This window comes from Colias philodice, chromosome 22 (genome assembly GCF_061535455.1).
Source record: "Colias philodice isolate Cphi_HAF_F1 chromosome 22, ilColPhil1 Martin Lab GWU primary, whole genome shotgun sequence".
Lineage (NCBI taxonomy): Eukaryota > Metazoa > Arthropoda > Insecta > Lepidoptera > Pieridae > Colias > Colias philodice.
The window spans coordinates 5,044,156-5,067,200 of NC_143107.1; the positions used below are offsets into that span (position 1 = coordinate 5,044,156).

Below are 23,045 nucleotides of genomic sequence, written 5' to 3' on the forward strand. Positions count from 1 at the left end.
CTGCCGCGGTAAAGCATAGCATCGCATCGCTGTGCCGGTTGGAGTGGGGGGTGTTAGGTTTTTTCGTAACGGAATTTTTACATTCAGTCGCCGCGCTCAAAGTCTAAGATAAAAGCTATGCAATAGCTTAAAAAATCTAGTCAATATAGAATGTCATTACAGCTTAATAATCAAGCAGACTCTATTTACTTCAGATTCCAAAAAAAATTCAAACAAAAAAAAAACTAAAGCGACTCCTCACCTTTCTGTTCCACGACGTATATTAATGTGCGCAGATGTCCACATATCGTGCTTCGGAAGTCCCGCAACCGCTCTGCAACTTGGAGATAAACCGCTTGCAACTTCCTGACGCCACTCTTTCTAGGAACTTTTCTGCTATTTATCATCTGTTGAGTATTGAGAATTTGGCAACGAGATTGCTATAGTTGGAGTTAATAACTCTAAGAACTTTTGGAGTATCATGACACTCCATGTATTTTACTGTGCTTTTAATTACAGTATTTTTTATAACATTGTAAGTTTGTGTGACAGATAATAATATTATTTATACATCGCAATCAATAAAATTGACTCATTAAGAAATTAAGTATTGATATTATAATTTGCGTTTAAGTATATTATGTAATGCAATCTTATTGTACGTGTATAATAATTTATTATTACATTACTAAGGCCGCGTTTCCATCTGCAAGAAAACTTCCGCAAGAAATGTCCGACAGTCTGTCCGAAAGCAGCTTGCAAGTCTAATTCCGTGTTTCCACCTGCAAGGAGACTTGCAAGGTGCTGTCAGACAGACTGTCGGACATTTCTTGCGCAAGTTTTCTTGCAGATGGAAAGGCGGCCTTATATACAACAGTTTATTTATTTCAAATCAATTATTATTTTGACTCTACTGCATCATAAAACTCGATATTACTCGTCTGTAAACATTAATATATTATAGAACTTATCTCTTGTATCTTTAGATTATTTGTGAGTTTCACCTATATTTTAAAATGAAAAACACATAACCTAGCGCCAAATTGTATCTTCTAAAATTAAAATTTTACAAACATTCTCTGTTTATAATGATTTTGTAAACAAAACTATGCTCTAATCATGCATTTGACGACGCGGTTGGCGCAGTGGTAAAGTAACTGCCTACTGAGCCGACGGTCCCGGGCTCGATCCCCGGTCAGGGCAAATATTTGTGTGATGAACTCAATTATTTGTTCTTGGGTCTGGGTGTTATTATCTATATATGTATTTATTAAATATTAAATATTATATTTATCGTCGCCTAGTACCCACAACACAAGCCTTAATTGAGCTTACTGTGGGACTAGGTCGATTTGTGTAATAATGTCCTATAATATTTATTATTATTATTTATTTATTTATTTCCACCTTCTAAAGGACATGTTTAAAATATTTAATTACACACGTGCGATTGTCAAAGAAACAATATACAATAACAACTTACGAACTCCAAAGTTTTAGAGGAACTTCTAAACAACTGCCACAAGAGACTGGCAAACTATTCCTCGTGTGTACTTGCGAACTATTGAACTCTTATTGATAAAGGTAGATCAGAGATTGTCTTTGTTACTTTACGCTTTATGCATTTTAATGCTGCTTACTTACTTTTTATTGCTCGTTTACTTTTATAAACGAAGTAGACACAATTCAATTTACTTTATCATTTGTTATTGTAGAATGTTATTAAACAAATGATTTTCAATCTTGATAGAACACCTAAAAGAGTTGTTTTAAGTGTTTTTCATTTAAAAACCCAACTAGCTTTCCGCCCGCGGCGTAGCCCGCGTTTTCAAAGAAATCCCGCATAGTTCCCGTTTCCGTGGGATTTCCGGGATAAAACCTATCTTATGTTTTAATCCAAGTTACCCTCTATATGTGTGCTAAATTTCATTGTAATCGGTTCAGTAGTATTTGCGTGAAAGAGTAACAAACACACACATACACATCCTCACAAACTATCGCATTTATAATATTAGTAGGATTCAGCTGTATAATATTATGAGTAAATGACCTCAAAATTGATCATTGTTTTAAGAACGTTTCCATTTTTTATATGTTAACACTATTTTATCAGGTAACACAATCGATTACTTACATATTATAAAAAGGATAAAAACAAGTATTATTATATTCATGTAAAAACATCATCTTGTCTTAAAACGCCTTATAAATCAATTTTAAAGTAAAATTTGATACCAATTATTTATACATTAACGCATACATCTCAAACATATAATATGTATTCAGTATCGTACCTACACAAAAACGTTTTTTCAATGAATTATAACAAAAAATCGTTTTGTATTCGTATCCCATGTGAATACGACGTTGATTAATTGAACCTACGATACATTGTGTGACTTTTCTTTACGCCTCGATGTTGCTAAAAGTTTTGTATTAAAATGTTATTGAGAATATAAGCTAGAGTGTATAATATCAAACTTAAATCTTTTGATTTTTAAACTATTGTAATTATAAATACTAACACAAACCTAGTTTTTAAAGCTTTCATCGATTCGAAAACTTATTTTTTAAAATGAAATAATTGAGATTACTAATTTATTATTAATTAAAGACGACGACCAGTATTTGATTAAAGTAATACTTTATTATAGAGCTCATAACGACTAATATGACTATATATATATATAAATCTCGTGTCACAATGTTTGTCCTCAATGGACTCCTAAACCACTTAACCGATTATAATAAAATTCGCACACCATGTGCAGTTCGATCCAACTTGAGAGATAGGATAGTTTAAACATGTAGGTACCACGGGCGAAGCCGGGGCGGCCCACTAGTATGACTATATATAAAGGATGATTTAGTCTAATGGGCCAAATAATAAAATATGTTTGAGTGTGTGTGTGTGAGTTTAGATACCTTTAACTGTTCAAGCAGAAAGAGCTTTGTCAACAAACTATATAATAATTTATAAATGTTATGATCTGATATTTTTTCGAGGCAATTAGTACCTACAAAAAAAAATTTGTGTGAAGTACACAAATTTTTGTTTACTAAATTTACCAAATGAGTAACCCTAGTTCAAACCGAGTAAATAATATTTAAAATTGAAATTATAATATCCTCTAACCGAGTTCCGAACGGCTGGCCCATATCAAAATTTTGTTATTTCCTCAGGGACCGCCTTCAGGCAAATTTTCGGTAAAAGTTTACGATTTACTGTGCGAAACTTGATCATACTTTATATTGGGTTGCTCGTATGAATTTTGATGTATTTAACCTCAATTAGAATTTAATTCGAGTCGAAAATTGGGGAAGGCGTATGAAAAATGTAATGGGATCTTTTTTTTTCCAACCAGCTTTTGACCTTGATTATAAATGTATAAAATAATAAAAAATAATCGATTTTTAATGTATAAAATAATAAAAAAACGGATAACGTAAAACATCGATTATTTACGCATTTTTTAAATAGATAATTGTATTTGTAACTGTTAAACATATACCTACCTACAATTTATAAAATACTAGCTTTCCGCCCGCGGCTTCGCCCGCTTTGTCGAAAACATAATAAATTATACACTAACACCTTCCTCTTGAATCACTCTATCTATTAAAAAACCGTATCAAAATCCGTTGCGTAGTTTTAAAAATTTAAGCATACAGGGACTAGGGACAGAGAAAGCGACTTTGTTTTATATTATGTAGTTATGATGAAGAATAACGTTACAAGATGTTTATGGCCTTCTTAATAATTAGATCCAAGATGTACATTTGAATCTAAAAACCAAGGCCATTACAATATAAACAATTCGCATAAACCCTCAGAAATTAATTAGAAGAATGTTTCAAATGTTTTCAAAACAAAGACCATTGTAATTGTAAAAATAAACATAAATAAGTTGCAAAAATAAGACGAGGAAAACATTCAAAGTGTTTTTCGGTTTATTATACTTAAAAGAATTCATTCGAGCATTATCAAATCTCTGAGGACATTGATTGATCATTTACATAACAAATGATTTAAGGGTTATTGTATTGTTGAATGGAGTTATTTCTTATTGCATATTCAAATAGAGTATTTATTGTTCAGAAGTAAGGATTTATGAAGCGTCGTCGCTTTACGTAGATATCTATTTACTAATCTATGGTAAAGTGGTTAACGCATGAGCGTAGTATTAAACGATGAATAAAAACGTCTTCTCTCTCTACTATATAAAAATAAGTCGGGTTTTCCTTCCTGACGCTATAACTCCAGAACGCACGAACCGATTTCCACGGTTTTGCATTCGTTGGAAAGGTCTCGGGCTCCGTGAGGTTTATATAGCAAAAAAAAGGTGTCTCTGGTGGCGAAACGGAGTCTGCCGGGTTGGCTAGTTCATAAATAAAATTGTATCAGTTAAATATGTGTAGATAAGTATAAAACAGTACAAAAAATCTATCATGAGGCGAAATTCGAACCCGCGTCCGTCATCTTATCGGCAAGTCAAATATCAAGACCGTATGTGATCCCACTACTACGGACGAATTTCTCCGCGCCACGAGGCTTTTCATTGCAAATCTCTACATTTGTGACCTTTTAAGTCAAACAAAATTAGCTTTGAAACCTAACAAATTACAACAGACTATACAAAACGCCAACGTTTTAAGATGCCAGCTCATATTTAACGCTGAGAACTTTAGATTAAGCTAGATCAAGTCTAGACACAAATAAAATATATTCTAGCTACGTTTTAGAGTTGCTCTAAAGGCCTCGTCGTATGAAATTTAAGTTGTCTCATCGTGCTGTGGTACAAGAATTGTATTCAATGTTTTTTGAAAATTTACACAAGTTTCTTAACTATTACAGATCTGGTTATAAACTGTAATAATAATCTTTTCATCAGTGTTATATAGGTTGTTAACTGGACTTTAGAATACTACGGCTACATAACAATACCTATATCAAATAAAGGGAACCATAATATCTATAGATATAGAGATTCAATTAGTTTACACAAAAAGCACATTTATATTTACGATTGACCCTGAAAATTTTCAAATTTGATTTGAGAAAATATTTTTCAATCCAGTAAAATGTTAAGAAATTTATACAATTTCAAATTTGAACCTTGCCTATTCCTAACCAGGATCAAGTTATACCATTTTTCATGATAGAGCAACAATCATTAGTATTTTTTTTACTAAAGTGATAATAAATAAATACAAGAGTATGCTCGTAAAAACATTTTTAATATTATATCTCTTCCAGTCTTACAATTTTTATTTCTTTCTTCTAAAAATAACTTTATTTCCAAATTGATCGAACCATTTTGCTCTAAACTTTTTACCGCTATACCACATAACTCGCAACAATCCTTTTAAAATTATTTTGTTTTGTCTCAAAACTTCTGCAGAAGAATTCACGTTTTATCCCCGTTAGAAACACTTGCAGAGAAATTTTAAAGAACAAACTTTTAAGGAATGGGAATTATTGTTCTTTGTTGTTAAATGTAATTTTTATTTCTTTGAATTATTATATTGTTACTGCCACAATCTGCACATGAATACACTATTAACCTGAAAGTTTTGTTTTAACCCAAATAATGTAATTAGATATTATTGCGAAGTTACATTTATATCTTAATTATTAACTTATCTTGTTGTTATATTATATCTTATAATATATCTTATTGATATACTGTTTGTTATCCATACTAATATTATAAATGCGAAAGTAACTCTGTCTGTCTGTCTGTTACTCAATCACGCCTTAACTACTGAACCAATTTGCATGAAATTTGGTATAGAGATATTTTGATACCCGAGAAAGGACATAGGATAGGTTTTATCCCGGAAATCCTACGGGAACGGATTTTTCTTTGAAAACGCGGGCGAAGCCGCGGGCGGAAAGCTAGTTCCAAATAAAGAAAAAAATAATAAGAGTGTGTGTACCGAGCACACGTGTCAGAAGTGAAACTTTTTTGTTAAGATTAAAAGATGCCAAAATCATCGCCTTTCTCCATAACGTGACGGTATTGCCATGACGTGACCTTGAAATTTTACTCACAACGCGCCTAAAGAAGTTTCACTTCAATATATTTAGATTTTATTGAAACTCGTTATACAACATTAAATAAATCGAATGATACTTGTATTTTAGAAATTGGAAGATAAATTTTAGCTCATGTTTCTCGTATTGTAGTCCTTGATAAAAGAAAGTATTTTTAAATGTTTTCGTACATATACAAACAAATATTTTCTTCTTTCATCGTTATGTTAGTAAATCTTAATGATATTCCTTCACAAATATATTCTAGTCATAAAAGTATATTTCTATATTCGATAAAAATACAATTTATTATGTTTTATTAACATTCGACTCGTAGACAGACTGTATACATTTTTATATCCAATACGTTGTGATACTGAATTCATAATCATACACGAACGACCTATTTGTACATCTAGATATCTATACTAATATTATAAAACTGAAGAGTTTGTTTGTTTGTTCGTTTGAACGCGCTAATCTCAAGAAATACTGGTCAGATTTAAAAATTCTTTCAGAGTTGAAGGCTATAAGGCTATATAATCATCACGCTAAGACCAACAGAAGCGGAGCCATGCGGGTGAAACCGCGGAGCGCAGCTAGTCTTTATATGTACCTATAGTCTTTATATCTTTATATGTAGTCTTTATATCTTTATATGTACATGAATACTTTTGCCAATTTATTACGAAAGAAAATATTGGCAGCACGTATCTTTTTATTGAAATTCAATCAACTTATAAAACGTGTATAATATATTTTTTAACGTGAAAAACATCGTCAACTTGATTTTTGCTGAAGCAACTCGATGTGTTCCCGATTTCCAAGTAAAATTTACATTTTACGTAGATTGTATCGAGTGAAAATCACTTAAAGGTAACGCTACATTTGTCTGAAATAAAGTATATTTGAGTTAATATAAAATGACATAAAAAAATATTAACAAAGAGAAAATATGAAATTTTAATTTTAACACGCCTAAAGAAGTTTCACTTCAAAAACCTTCATAGACTAGAAAATTATTTACACTTAAAAACGCATTAAGGGTTGAATAGATATTGATTTAGAGATTGTTTCTATTGCAATTAAGTTATTTTTAAAGAATGAAACTCAGCCAATTAATGCAGTCTGTAATTTAGGAAACAATCCCGAGGTTAACAATTTTAAGGCATAATGAATACTGGAAAATTGATGTCTTTTACTTTTTCTAAGCTGCCTATGGTTTGAAATTAAATGCTTTTACACACTTTAAATGTGAATTATACACAGGTAATAATATTATAGGTATTGAAATTGCTAGAATGAGACTCTAAAATAAGTAGTCTTAATCTGTATAAAAGCAAGTCCATAAATGTTAAATATTCTCCTAAAATCTAAATAACTATAATGCACCTTGTTTTAATGTAAACAACAGAGTATTTCGCAGTTTACGTAACTAAAACTTTATGCTCATCTAAAGTTATAATGTGGTAGCACCTTTAAACTATTATGACTTTGCAAGAGCAACTGGTATGCCATATATTATGTAGTTTATCTATCTTTTAGATATTCTTCGAGCGTATCTTTTATAATACACATGACTTGCAAATCTCTTTGCTTTATTGGTGATCGTATGAGCTGCTACTGAAAGTTTGAGTTATGATTTTGGATAGAAATAAGAGAAAAATCTGTGTTTAGTATGTAAGAATGATTTACTTGCTTACGTATAATTTAAATACACTGTACATATTTATTTGAGTTTGTTTGTTTGCTTGAACGCGCTAATCTCAGGAACCACGCGTTCGAATTGAAACATTATATTTTAACTGTTATTTAAGCTACTAGCTGCGCTCCGCGGTTTCACCCGCGTGGCTCCGCTTCTGCTGATCTTAGCGTGATGATATTATATAGCCTTCCTCAATCAATGGGCTATCAAACACCGAAAGAATTTTTCAAATCGGAATAGTTCTTGAGATTACAGCGTTCAAACAAACAAACTCTTCAGCTTCATAGCAACAAGACATAACTCAACAGCTTAAGTAATTAAGTATAGATTTATCGTGGAGCGGAGCAACACGGGGGCACAGCTAGTAAATAAAATTAATATAGCTAAAATAAAACATAGAAATGTATGAAACATACCCGTTATTTAATACATTTTCCCTCACCGTGTAGGCAGAGATAATTTCAAGTAAATTAGCCGGGAGTCTTAGCGTCGGTTGCTCACTTGACCTGATTGGTCACGGAATGCCGCATCCACGAGTTTTCTGTGGCATATGTTATTACATGAAGCGATTTAAGTGTTTTCGAGATAAAAATATCAAATGTTTTTAATAAACGAAAATATTATAACGTATGGGAATTTGTAAGACATTCTATGTTTTTATATATGGTGATGATATTATTTGCTAGATTTAGGTATATTATGAATTCGTTTGTGTTTCAAGTTATTGCGTTTGCCTTTGTAATAATTGTGTTTTGTTTTTGCTTTACTTGTACTTTTATAAAACAAACAGAATATTTAAACAATGTACTTATCTAATCTGAACTTGTTTCTTAAATATTTTAACTGCAAATCATAACCTTTAATTGGTATCATGATTACTATCTGCATGCTATTAACAATGACTGAACAAAGCTTTTCAATTACTGTGGAAGCAGAAAACCGTAACATATAAATATAATATTACATAGGTAGTTTACTTATATTATTAATGCGTTTGTTTAAACAGCTATGACGTCACAATATGGCGCTCAATCGATCCTATTCTTATTTTAACCTGGCTCTATTATCTTAGATACATACAAACTGACATTTTAAATTAGAAGGATTATCCTCTTACTTGAGCCATAAGCAGCCTCCAGCGCGTCTATTGTATCATTTAATCTAATTGCATTGTCTCGAGTGCGTTTCTAGGTGATGATGATTAAGGACCCCAGGGGCTATTGCGTATGCTAATTTCATCGTTACGTTCTTGTGTTTAAGGGAGAGGTTTGCATGCAATTTCTTTTACATTTAAGGCTAATTAATGTTGTAATGAATATAAGTCTGTGTACTTGTATTCGACCAGAGATGTCGCTGTATATGTTTTATGCTAATTTCGACGTTATATCATTGTATTTAAGGGAGAAGATTGCATACAATTTTATTTGAGGCTTATTATGTTGGTAGTACATATTTGTTAAAGGTTTGTACTTGTTCATTTCTGACACGAGATGTCACTGTACGTATTTAATGTTTGAATCGTAGTTTTTTTACGCGTTAAAATATTATTTGTAAGTTTTGCATTTTTTTAATACGTAAAAAGGTTTTTCATCACTGTGTGTAATCATATAATATAAAATGAGAACGATAACATATTAAAATAGAATTTTAGTTGTTTCAAACATAATTAATCACAGTATATATTACGAAGCAAAAGTTTGAATAGAATTTGGCACAAATCTGAGTAAAAAGTTAGCTTTTCGTGTATAAAACTTTATCCACGCATTCGCCGTTCATATTATTCGGGATTATTATAATATTCCAGTTGGTAATACTATGAAATTGGAAACCTTATGAGTATGAGTGCTGATTAAATTATTATATTTAATCGTATTACAATACTTTACAATGAGAGACTTATGCATAAAACCCTGATAATAATTTGATGAAAATTAATCACTAATTTTTAACTTAATTTAGTCAAAATAAATTACATTTTCAACACATGAGAAATTAAAAAAAAATAGAACGTGTTTTATCACGAGGCAGGATTCGAACCCGCGTCCTTCGCCACACCGCCACCGGGGCCACACCTAGCCTCTTGTCTACCCGTTATCCCACCGGAACAATCAAATTTCATATATTCTTTCAGTTTTATAAAGGATCACTTCACTTTTCATCTATACTAATATTATAAAGAGGAAAGGTTTGTATGTATGTATGTATGTATGGTTTTCACACATAAACTACAGTACCGATTTTGATGAAATTTGGCACAGACAATCTTTAGACCCTGAGAACGAACATGGGCTACCTTTTATTGCGAAATATGTACCACGGGCGAAGCCGGGGCGGACCGCTAGTTCTTTATAAATTTCAAACTGCATATTAAATTGCGAACACTTTTAGCCAAAGGAAAAGTTAAATACAATCAATAATATGATACGATACCTACTCTTCTAAATTACTTATAGGTTCATAATTTTCATTTACTATTTAAAAATCTAAATCCGTTACAAGAATCGTTTTAATTACCCATTTATTATTTTACAGTAATTAAAATCACGCAAGTGACTTCATAATTACTTACCAAACATTTGACAGAACCATCATGCCCACATTATCAAAGAACATAATTATAAAACTCTACTGCGAAATTAATTATTGTGACTAAAATTTGACATTTTCACTGAAATCATATTTCGTGAGGCGCACTCTATTGTGGACTTAATTACTTTAGATGTAGGGACGAAATTTGATTGAAATATGTGAATTAATGTTAGTACTAGATAGAGGTAAAGTGGACATGGAAGCTATTAAATTGACAACACCTCTGAGAATATATAGACATATTCGTAGTTAGGGTTTTCGTGTATGATTAATTTTAATTTTAAATGGTAACTCATGTCGATATTCTTTCCTTTCAGTATCGAACAGATGAAAAATATGAGTAGGTAGATTATTTGTGATAGAAAAATTATTGTACATACTATCCTAATATGATAAGTTGTTAATTAATATTATTTTCTTTATACTTTGCACCTTATTATTGGCAAATGTGAGAGGTTGCATTACATTTTTGAAGCGTCATAGTTTTTAATTTTTATCATCATAAAATAAAAAGTTATGGCTTTCCGCCGCATGAAAAATTCGTGCAGAGATTTTTACCGTGAACAGACAGACGTAGACATAGTGTTTTATAATATGTAGTGATATACAAACTTAATTTCAGGACAATTTTTTTCAGGACAATTTTCACACACGGCACGATCTGATCCAATACTAAGCTTTCGCTTGTGTTATGGAAACCAGATGGCTGATAAACAAACATATATAATTTTAAATAAATACTTAAATATAGATATTATTATGTAACACCCAAACACAGAGCAAACATCTATGTTCATCACACAAATATTTGCCCCGGGTGGGAATCGAACCCACGACCTCTGGCTTGGAAGGCAGGGCCACTACCAACCAAGCCAACCGGTCAGTCAATTCTAAATAAAGTTAATTAAAATAGAACTAGTCTTATAACTACACTCTAATAATAGATTCCAATTACGCAAGGACACGTTCAAAATTAAACTACAAAATATAAAGGAAATTAATAATTGCTCTCGCAAACTATACAAGAACTGTCAGTAACTTCACTGTACATAATATAACGTGACAAAGAACCATTTAATTTAGTTCTGTTAATTAAAGACTGGACCGTTTGAGCTTTAGATTTTATGTGTATCTAGAATGGGCAAGATGAACTAAGAATTGTCGTTAGAGTAACTTTACTTAAAATAAAATAAATAGAACTCCCATAAATACTTTTTATTCTAAGCAAATTGTTATAGATGTTTGTCTGTTTAATCGATATGAATAGAAGTTGTTGGTATAGTTTAATACTAATAATACATATTTATACGAGGACATTTGTTTCAGCAATTTTTTTCACAGGTTAATAATATTAAATCGTATTGTCTATTGATTAAAACGTATTTCTGTGCGAGTTAGTAGTCGCCATAAAGTGATTTCTTTGATGATGTCCTCAATTTCGAAGAAAGTTTAATAAACTATCTACATAATATCATCTATGTTTAGCTAGATACATGTTTCTTTAAATAAAAAAAATGTGTGCGTGTACTAGAGTACACACGTAAGAAGTGAAACTTCTTTATGACCTTATTTTTCAAAAAATAATTTACTATCTACAGTAATATTATAAAGAGGAAAACTTTGTTTGTTTGTTTGTTTGATTGATTGTAATGAATAGGCTCATAAACTACTGGACCGATTTTAAAAATTCTTTCACCATTCGAAAGCTACATTATCCACGAGTAATATAGGCTATATATTATTATCACGCTAAGACCAACAGGAGCATAGCCACGCGGGTGAAACCGCGCGGCACAGCTTGTATACAATATTACAGAAATACGTTAGTCTAACACGCTCGTCGTTTCGCTCCTTGCTACCTATTTAAATATTTACACCAGCCGCTGCTGCAACTCGCTCGCTTCGCTCGCTCGGCTCGTGCGGTAGTTCAAAAATCAAAAGTTAACCTAAGATGCTCGTCGCTTTGCTCCTCGCTACCTATTTAAATATTTACACCGGCCGCTACTGCAACTCGCTCGCTTCGCTCGCTCGGCTCGTGCGGTAGTTCAAAAGTTAACCTAAGATGCTCGTCGCTTCGCTCCTCGCTACCTATTTGAATATTTACGCCGGCCACTGCCGCGACTCGCTCGCTTCGCTCGCTCAGCTCGTGCGGTAGTTCAAAAGACCAAGGGAGACGCCAAAAAATTCGAGTTATATAGAGTTTTCAACTTATAAAGGATTTCGACTTAGGCGGATTTTGATTGGACATAAAGAGTTTGAGGTTTATTCTTATAAATATTGAATTCACAAAATCATAATTGAACACCAATCAAGCAAACACGTGTTAACGTGAGTCATAGATTTATTATCGTATACTCCTAAAATGTTTTCTAAGAAACAATACTGTACTTACATTGTCGGCAAGTTCTTAAAGGCGGTAACTTATTTTTGTTCGAACAATAGAGGTAATAAATATAAATTCCTAATGTCGAAATCTCGAAACAGTCAGAAATTAATGACGCACATAGTATATACATATTATGACAGAGGTTAAGCTTAAATAACTTGAAAAATAAATAACATGATGAATCTTTCACTGTGCATGCTACTAAACTATGGAATTCCCTGCCAGATTCTATTAAAAATGCTCAATCCTTAAAAAGTTTCAAAACTATGGTTAAAGCTCATTTCCTTAGTCATAGCCAAACATAATATTTACTTATATTATATACTTATTATTAAATTATTAATTAATATGTATTATGTCATATTATGGTATTTTGTATTTCTCTTCCCCTTTCACTATTTATTATCAATAACAATATAAATATGTATGTGTATGTTTTCCCTACTATTATTATTTATTATTGCACTACCCATTTATTTTATTTTATACTTTTTCCTCTACTGTACCAAAGGTTGTCTGGAAGAAATCGCTCTAAAGCGTTAGACCGCCATTTGTACTTAGTTTAAGCTATATTTAAGTGTCTGTATTTCTTTTTTATTTAAGTGCAATAAAGAATTTATAAATAAATAAACATGATCTCGCCCACGTGTTGTTGTTTTAAAAAATTCAATCAAAAACTGAGGTTAACTTTAAATACAATTTTAGAAAAATAAATACCACAATCAACATTCAAGTATTAGAAAAAATTGATACCATAATTCCACCCACGTGTTAGTGTATTGAAAAATACAATCAAAAAGTGAGGTTAATCATAAATAACTTAGAAAAATAAATACCATTATTACACCTAAGTATTAGAAAAATAGATGTAATTACTTATTTACTTTTTTTAGAAATTCACTGGAATTAGAATTAAAACAAACCCTTTGATTTTGCTGATCACTTTAATATAACATGTATAATGTATATAGTCACGAGTACGGCGTAACGCAAAAATGTCACGAGTACGGCGTAACGCAAAAATGTCACGCGCGCGGCGTAACGCAAAAATGTTACACAAAATTTTTGTCCACCCCCGATAAAGAAGTTTCACTTCAAAAATATCAACATACTTACTCACACTTTTCAATAAATATGTAATATAACAAAAACTTCTCATAATTTACCAGTCGAACGGCACTATATTTAGAATTCAGTTTTATATCTCTACATAATAATATAAAACAGTCTGTCTATACCTGTCTGTTCACGATAAACTAAATATCAATCTTCACGTCTTCAGGCATTATAAGTTTGAACAAAAAAAAAAAGGTTTATCCATAAAACTGCACAGTACAATACGATGACGTAGCAAGTCTGTACGCACCCTAGCGTTCCCTACAATACACTTCAAATGACTGGGTTGTAATTAAAAATTGTAGCCCTTGCTCATATGCATTAGCAATGTTAATTACAAGGCGAGACGCAACAAGAGGGACTATATATACATACTTGTGATAATAATGGTGGAGATTAATTTTTTGCCAGCAAGTTTGGTTAGTCTCTAGATTTGTATGCGGTCAAGTTATTAGGAGATAATAATGAACGAATCGTAAATATTTTGATGTGTTTGTGTTGCGATATCTTGCGGTAATACAATACGATCATACATTTGATACATTGACGTTTCAAAAGTGCTTCTCGAAGAAGTCTAATTGAATAAATAAATGTTTGAGTTTGAGTTTGAGTTTGATCTTTTCATATTATGATGCTTTAATTTTAGGTATAAGCATTTTAAACCCGAGCTATGACAGTATTATCATGAGAAAAAGATTAACGATTCTATATTTAAAATAATAACAATAATATCACTTCATTATAATAACTTTCTAGCGTAAATAGCAACAATGTAGACTCGTGTATAGTTTATAAATTAAATTCCAAATTTAAATTGTTTTGGGAGTTGGCAATTGTTTTAAAATAGTCTGAAAATAAGTTTTTCCTTGTGGCAACAGGAACGTAGGTTAACCGTTACAATGTTAACGCGTTTTTAACTGTCTCAGTGGTTTTAAACCTTCCTTGTATGGAAATTTCTAGACGTAAGAGAATTTAAAATATTTCGTGGTATTTAAATATGTTTCCATAATGATCCTAGAATTTTCAGTTATTCTGTAAATATATTTCCATAACGATTCTAAAAATGTTATTCCTTCAATATAATATTTGTCTATAGTGTAGTTGCAATCAGAGAAATATGACTGTGAAGAAACCTTTCTGAAAGCTTTTGGATGATGATATAGGTTTAAATTCAAAAAGATAAACTTAAATGTTATTTCATTAATTGTCTATTTCTATATATTACATTCTTAGGTATTTCCTGTGACGCCTACACTATAATATCGTAGCTGCTTAGCATATCTATATTTACGAGGATGTGTCAGAGTGTATCTGCATACCAAATTCCTTTTAAATATAAAAGGACGAAACTAAATAATGCAATATAAAATAATCTATACTAATAATATTATAAAGCTGAAAAGTTTGTTTGTTTGAACGCGCTCATCTCAGGAACTACTGGTCCGATTTGAAAAATTCTTTCGTTGTTAGATAGCCTATTTATCGAGGATTATAGATTATATTTATCATCACCCTAAGACCAACAGGAGCGCAGCAATGCGGATGAAACTGCGGGGCACAGCAAATTATTAGTAGGTATAATCTGTGTTTGAAAGTTGTTTAAGGGCCGGCGCCCACTGCCGGCACGGCGTGGCATGGCAGGGCAGAGGATTTTATTACTAATGAAGTTATTTTGAATCTTATTTCAATCAGTTTAGAATTCAAGTTACTTTATTTCGATGCCACGATGCCGCGACGTATCGCAGGATGCTGCAGCATGACGCGGCACGCCGCAGGATGCGGCGGCATGACGTGTCTTGCTTTGGGGTCGAGGAATTATGATTGCTAGCTAGTTGAAATAAAGTTGAAACTTATGCAGCATTAGTGGGGCTTTTAGCAGGATGCCACGGCATGCCGCGGGATGCCATTGCACGCCGCGGGATGCTCTGCCGTGCCATGCCGTGCCGTGCCGGCAGTGGGCGCCGGCCCTAAAAAAAGCTACAATAATATTTTTCTCTTGAAGTTTTGAAATTTTACGCTTTTATTTTAAATTTCTCATATATTTTATTTACATTTTCTCTTAACCAAAACCGCAGACACACTCCACACGACTAACTAACGCTGAATGCACAGTTCATTAAACACGAAGAATTGAAAGTTCCCAAGAATTTTGAATGCAAACTTTGTCACGACTCACGACATACGTCGCATACTGATTAACGAAACAAATTTCTAGTATTTGTCTTTTTGGGATTAATTTAAAAGTTCTCGTGTGTGTTAATAGTGAAAGTAATTAGTTTTTATTTTCATTTAAGATTTAGGTACCTACATTTCGAGAGATTGGTGTTCTATACCTTTGAACAAAGGTGTTCTTTTGTTTTTTTTAAGTGAAATAAAGTCTTCTTTATTGTAAGTCACTCGCCTATCAATTAGGCGGGTTTACACAAAGCGAGCAGCCTCGAAGCAATTGCTGCGCGAAAGCAGCTCGGTCAGTGTGGACGTGGCTTGGCCTACGAAAGCGCACATTCCGCAATTTGTTCGGCCGAGCCACTTTTTACCATCACTACATAGTATAAAACAAAGTCGCTTTCTCTGTCCCTATGTCCCTATCTATGACCCTATGTATGCTTAAATCTTTAAAACTATACGCAACGGATTTTGATGCGGTTTTTTTACCGCGGGCGGTAAACTAGTATGTACCATACAAAGCTTTAGAAAGGTTGTCACCATGTTTATTACTTTGCACTTTATCTATAATATATTTTAACTAGGTTTCTGCCCGCGGCTTCGCCCGCGCGGTCCTAGAAAAACCCGCATAGTTCCCGTTCCCATGGGATTTATCCCGGGATTGCGTCATTTTTCCGGGATAAAAAGTAGCCTATGTCCTTTCTCGGGTATCAAAATATTTCCATATCAAATTTCATGAAAATTGGTTCAGTAGTTTAGGCGTGATTGAGTAACAGACAGACAGACAGAGTTTCTTTCGCATTTATAATATTAGTATGGATTATAAACTATCTAGGTACTACAATATATCTATACAATATGTACAACCTCAAATATTGATTAAATAACTCCGAAAATTATTTTTTTACTAGTTTTTATCAAGATTCACAAGCTTTATTTATAAAGATCTAAGTCTCGATACAGCTTACGTTTTCTAACAAATGGCTTAAGACGATACACAAAAAAAAATCCACTGCTTGGCGGGCGGAGTCTAATAGCTCGCTATCGCGAACGCGGGTGTGCGCGAAGTCATTCTTGCAAACTCGCCGCGCTGCCGCTGGCCGACTCGGGACAAACATGTATGGAGTCGTCATACAGTTATAATATTGTTATACATTTATTTAATTGTTGATTTATTGGTTTTATTTTCTTGCTTATAATTATAAACAAATAATCTTCTTTTTAACAACTACTTAGACATTATTAATAATTATTATTATTTCGTAATGTTTACTTTATTACAAAATAATACAGGTTATAAATAATCTTTAAAATAACAAAAAATATTGTTACTCTGAAAAAATGAAATGGTACTCAATAACGCGGACTACTGAATTGATTTAGATAGAATTTGATGCTGACGTAGATATTACATCATGCCCAGAAATGAAAGGTACTATTTCTGAAAGAAGTTATAAACCCTAATTCTTCTCAGTCAAAGTCAAGAGTGGAAGGTATCACTAATACAGTAAAACTGATGCGAAACTTTGGATGTTAATTTGTATATTTTTTTGTTAGTTGTTACTTAATCACGTCAAGACTACATTACCAATTTTGATAAAATATAGCTAATTGCCTGGATTTACACATAGGATACTTTTTATCCGAACTGAACACGTCTGTGGGATAAAACAGGATTCACGATATAACCTAATTCCACGCGGGCAAAGCCGCGGTCGGAATGATATTTTTTTAAATAAAAAAATTGTTTAAAAAAAAACACAAAATATATTGACGCATGTATTTATTTTTTGCACTCTATTATAATTGTAATTATTCATTACAAATAATCAAAATAAAATAGCCAGAACAAAGTTAGGCCCTGGTAGGGTAGGTAGGCAGGTACAGCAATGTGAGACGAACACTGGCTTATTTATACCAATAATATTGTATTATAAACATTAAATTAAGTTTACTTTCTAACAACAAAAATACATAATATTAGCTAATGTGAAAGCGAATCAACCAATCATCCCACAAAAATGAAATGTGCACACAAATATTCATCCAAATCGGTTCATGTCATTAGGAGGAGTGACTGCAGCGCCATCTTCCGGGCCCAATTGTGTTTCCAGATCCAGGAACGAGACCCAGGAACCCTAACAGACCCAGGAACTCAATTTAATATACTTACACAAAATTTTTCGAAATGAAAACTCACATTACTATGTAAATATGAATATAAACCTGTTTTATTACTAAGCAATTTCCCGCACAGGTGTAGTAAGTATAAATGAAATAAATATCAACATCAAATTCTTTATACAACATACTTATCTACCACCTTCTAAGAAATGTAATTCTTGAAATTATTTCGTATTTTTTTTAAATATAATACTACTCCAATGAGCTCCTGTTCCATATTATGTCCGCCATACTTCCACTAAGTTCACCATGATTTTTTATTTCTTTGCACTTTGTTGCTTTTTGCTAAAAATGGAATCATGCGATAAAACCAGTAGAACGTTGATAACATACATTTTTGACTGAATAAAGGTACTTACGAAGGAGTGGGTTCACATTGTGAACAATCAGTGGGTTTATTTTCCTTCTGGATTTCGGATTTCTGAAAAGATTATCTATGCTATAAATGAAAATATCTTACACATTCGTTATGTACTTAAAACAGGGGTACATATCAAACATCGTCTATAATACAATTATCATCAAATTTAAAATAAAACCAACTTACTTCATTAATTTGTTCCAATTGTAAGCATTCTTTTTCCTCCAACCTTTATGTTTCTTCTTCTTATTTTCTTTATTGTCCCCATTTTGTCTTATCGTGTTGTCACCCTTTTTTACGATTGCGCGAGCGACACAAGTTCCCCGTGTGACGGCCGTAGCGGGAATGACTCGTGCAGCGATCGGGGTAGGAAGGTACAGGGCGGCTCTCGCTATATTGGCTGGTCGCGCGCTAATTTCAAGTATTTCTTGTTTATTTCAAAACCATCGCATATTTCAAAATTCTAAATCGGTAGACGTATAGGTTGTATATTTTATAGTTAATATCCAAAAAGTCGTAACTTTACGTTTGTTATTTTGAAGATGCCAGAGATTATAAAAAAATAACAATGAGAACTTTGTATTTTTTTTCTATCGAGAAAATATCATGGAATCATGTTTCTTAAACGGTAGACGTATTGTGTTACTATTGAACTTTCTTGTCAAGAATTTTCATCACGACAACTTTAATAATATAAAAATTACGAAGGTTTAAAAAGGGCCGTAAATGTTAGAAAAATTAATTCATCACCTTAACATAGCTTTTACCTGACATTGCTTGTCATCTAAATCCTTTTCATTAGCAGGTGCGCTTCTGACATTCAGGATTGGAGGCTGGGAGCGTGTAAGATTTATTTAGAGATGTCTTAAAAAGGGTAATTATATGGTACTAGCTTTCCGCCCGCGGCTTCGCCCGCGTTTTCAAAGAAGAACCCGTTCCCGTAGGATTTCCGGGATAAAACCTATCCTATGTTATCCTAATTTATATAGAGATATTTTGATACCCGAGAAAGGTCTCGGGTATCAAAATATCTCTATACCAAATTTCATGCAAATTGGTTCAGTAGTTAAGGCGTGATTGAGACTTGAGTAACAGACAGACAGAGTTACTTTCGCATTTATAATATTAGTATGGATTGTAAAAGAAGTTTGATTATATGTGTTTTATATGCGTGTAAATTATGAAAGTTATAAAGTCTTGTATCGTTAAATTAATTACAGTAGACCCGCGGTATTCTGACAATCGTTTTGCAGGGCCCTGTCGAAGTATCGAAATTTTCGGATTATAGGGTGTTGCCTAGAGATCCTCCTATAGTCCGGACGTTTTTACGCGAGAGTACCTTGTAATTCAATAAATTATTGACCTAATGATAAGATAAGATGTAATAGGTAGTTCTGTTTCAGAAGTAGGTACAAATCATACTTCATTATGTATTTTGGAATTATTACAATACTAGCGGTCCGCCCCGGCTTCGCCCGTGGTACATTCTTACGTTTTCTCTACATAAGAACCATCCTCGTACTTCAAGGAATATAATAAAAAAAGAATTATCGAAATCGATTCAGCCGTTCTCGAGTTATGCGCTTACCAACACATTTTGCGATTCATTTTTATATATAAAAGATTTTAGAGTAGAGCACAATAGTAGTGGCACGTTTTTTTGTACAGGTTGTTCACTGTTCAATCATGCTTTATCGACGTAAAATTGTAAAAAAAATAGGGATTCAGGAATTATAAACATAACGGATTACCTACACGGGGCGACGGATAGGCCAGGGGCCGGTGTAACGCGGGTCTACTGTATCGATAAATTAAGTCTGTGTTTCAGTGTTTGCTGCATACCTATTACCTACACATTAATATTGTAATTATAGTTTTTAGTGGGAGTGTGTGTCTATCTTTTGTTCTTGAAACTTTGATGGCGATTACGGTTTTGTTGGTAAGTTTCTGGGGTTTTAAATAATTATAATATGTGATAGAATAGTTAGTTAGTGTAACCACGATAGATTTTAGAATCTACTAAATTTTTTAAATAACCTACATACAATGACAATGATTCTTTTTTTACATATATTTTCATAATACATACCACAAATCTCATTACAACGAATCAACATTTTAATAAAAATTCAACCCGCCAAAATTCATCACATGAAAAACTTCGATAAAATTATGTCTTGTAGCGAGCAATATTAAAACGATAATAAATTATTCATATCAAAATTCTTGCCTCCCACGTATCTCGTACGTGACAAAATATTGCGAACAGATTTAATTAAGCCCTTTCCTACGCATTAGGTCTTTGACAAATCTATACTAATATTATAAAGCTGAAGAGTTTGTTTGTTTGTTTGAACGCGCTAATCTCAGGAACTCCTGGTCCGATTTGAAAAAAATATTTCGGTGTTAGATAGCCCATTTATCGAGGAATATGAGCACGCTAAGACTAACAGGAGCGGAGCAATGCGGGTGAAGACGCGGAGCGCAGCTAGTCGTATAAAGAGAAGCATGATTTTGGCAATCAATTGTCCAAAAAAATCAACTATTATTATAAAATTCACAGCACAATGCTATTCACTTTATTTCTCCGTATCACCGTTAATGTATAAGAAATAAACAATATTGATCGTAAACTATAAGAAAGTGTGTGCTTTTAAAATTAAACGTACATCGAAGAAAATATAACTTCTCCATAAGTAGAGCGAAATAAAACTGAAACTTAACACGTACGAAGCACTTAAGGTTTATATTTCTAATTTAGTTGCTGTTGTTTTTTTCAATGAGAAATGGGAAATTAAAGCAATAATAATTAAAATCAAAGAAAGTAGTGCTATATCTTCTTGACGTCCTACAACACTGAGGTAAGTAATTAAGGCTTAAACATGCGCTAATAACCTTGACCATACTTGACGGATCTCAAACCTCTCCCGCTGCACCTTCTTTTTTCCTCGCATTTTGTATTTAAGAAGATACCAATCAGTGAAACAAAAAATCCTCGTCAGGGACTGTTGTGTAACTGATAATTTATTAAACATAAAATTTTTAGAGCTCTAAGTCAGCAGGTTACGAAGTTTATAGAGTATTTGCGGAAAAATCGATGACCACGGCACATTTTTTTTCTAGAAATCTATTAACTTTGGAAAAAAGTCCTCGCGAGCAATTAAAGATCAAAGACCATCCTATTTTATATATTTTTTTCGGTATTGTGCTTATTGTTGTACCAGACTTTATAGAGGTTGAACATAGTCGAAATTGCCGGGTAACGCCTTAATAATCTATACTAATATTCTAAAGCTGAAGAGTTTGTTTGTTTGTTTGTTTGAACGCACTAATCTCGGGAACTACTTGTCCGATTAAAAAAATTCTTTCGGTGTTAGATAGCCCATTTATCGAGGAAGGTTATAGGCTATATTTCATCACGCTACGGGCAACAGGAGTGGAGCCACGGGGGTGAAACCGCGCGGAGCAGCTAGTTATTAAAATATGAATCGGACTTTCTACCTTTCTGACTATTACCTTAATCAATAGCTTTTCTACAACAAAAATGCAATTGTAAGTTATCTATAGGCTAGCATATAAAACTAGATGTGTTTGTTTATTTGAACGCTATAATCGCAGGAACTACTGAACTGATTTCAAACATTCTTTCAACGTTTGCTATGTGCGTGCGATTTCCTGAAGTAATCCTTACCTAGTATTTAGTAAAAGCTAAATCTTATATATAAAAATGAATCGCAAAATGTGTTGGTAAGCGCAAAACTCGAGAACGGCTGAACCGATTTCGATAATTCTTTTTTTATTATATTCCTTGAAATACGAGGATGGTTCTTATGTAGAGAAAACGTAAAAATTATGTACCACGGGCGAAGCCGGGGCGGGCCGCTAGTAATGAAATAAAATTATCACAAAAATATGAAATAATTGTTCTTAATAAATGATATTATATAGCAAAAATAAATACTCAATTGTTTCAGTAATAAGCAAATCTCTTTGTATCGAGTTTATATTGTAGTTGATTAACAGACGGATTGAAAGAAGTCGTGATAGGAACATTGAATTTTGCGCTATAAGCGAAATGAATTGAATTAAGAGAAAGTGTGGTGTTACTTATAGCGATTTATTAATTATTTATTAACAAAAATCGACATTCCTCCATACTATAGGTATACAACTGTATCTATACTAATATTATAAAGAGGAAAGGTTTGTAATTATGTATATGTATGTATGGTTTTCACGCATAAACTACTGGAGCGATTTTGATGAAATTTGGAACAGATAATCTTTAGAACCTGAGAAAGAACATAGGCTTTTATTGCGAAATATGTACTACGGGCGAAGCCGGGGCGGACTGCTAGTTATGTATAAAATTGAAATATATACTTACGTTGTCATTCAGATAACATGCTGAAAGTTTACCTTTATCCTGCGGCTTGTCATGCAAATATAAGTGACTATATTGGAACTTTCTTTTCACTATTTCTTATTACTACATTTTTAATCGCTTTATTATTATAGAGTA

The 23,045-nt window shown here is 32.6% G+C and overlaps 1 long non-coding RNA gene across 1 annotated transcript; it reads right to left on the minus strand.

Moving 5' to 3' along the window:
• Window positions 1-18,132: 18,132 nt before the first annotated feature.
• LOC149478430 (uncharacterized) lies at window positions 18,133-18,891 on the minus strand. The gene is made up of 3 exons (XR_016317435.1): window positions 18,710-18,891; window positions 18,522-18,583; window positions 18,133-18,447 (listed from the first exon to the last, which is right to left on the minus strand). It is a non-coding gene; the product is annotated as an uncharacterized LOC149478430 (long non-coding RNA).
• Between the last annotated feature and the right edge of the window lie 4,154 nt (window positions 18,892-23,045).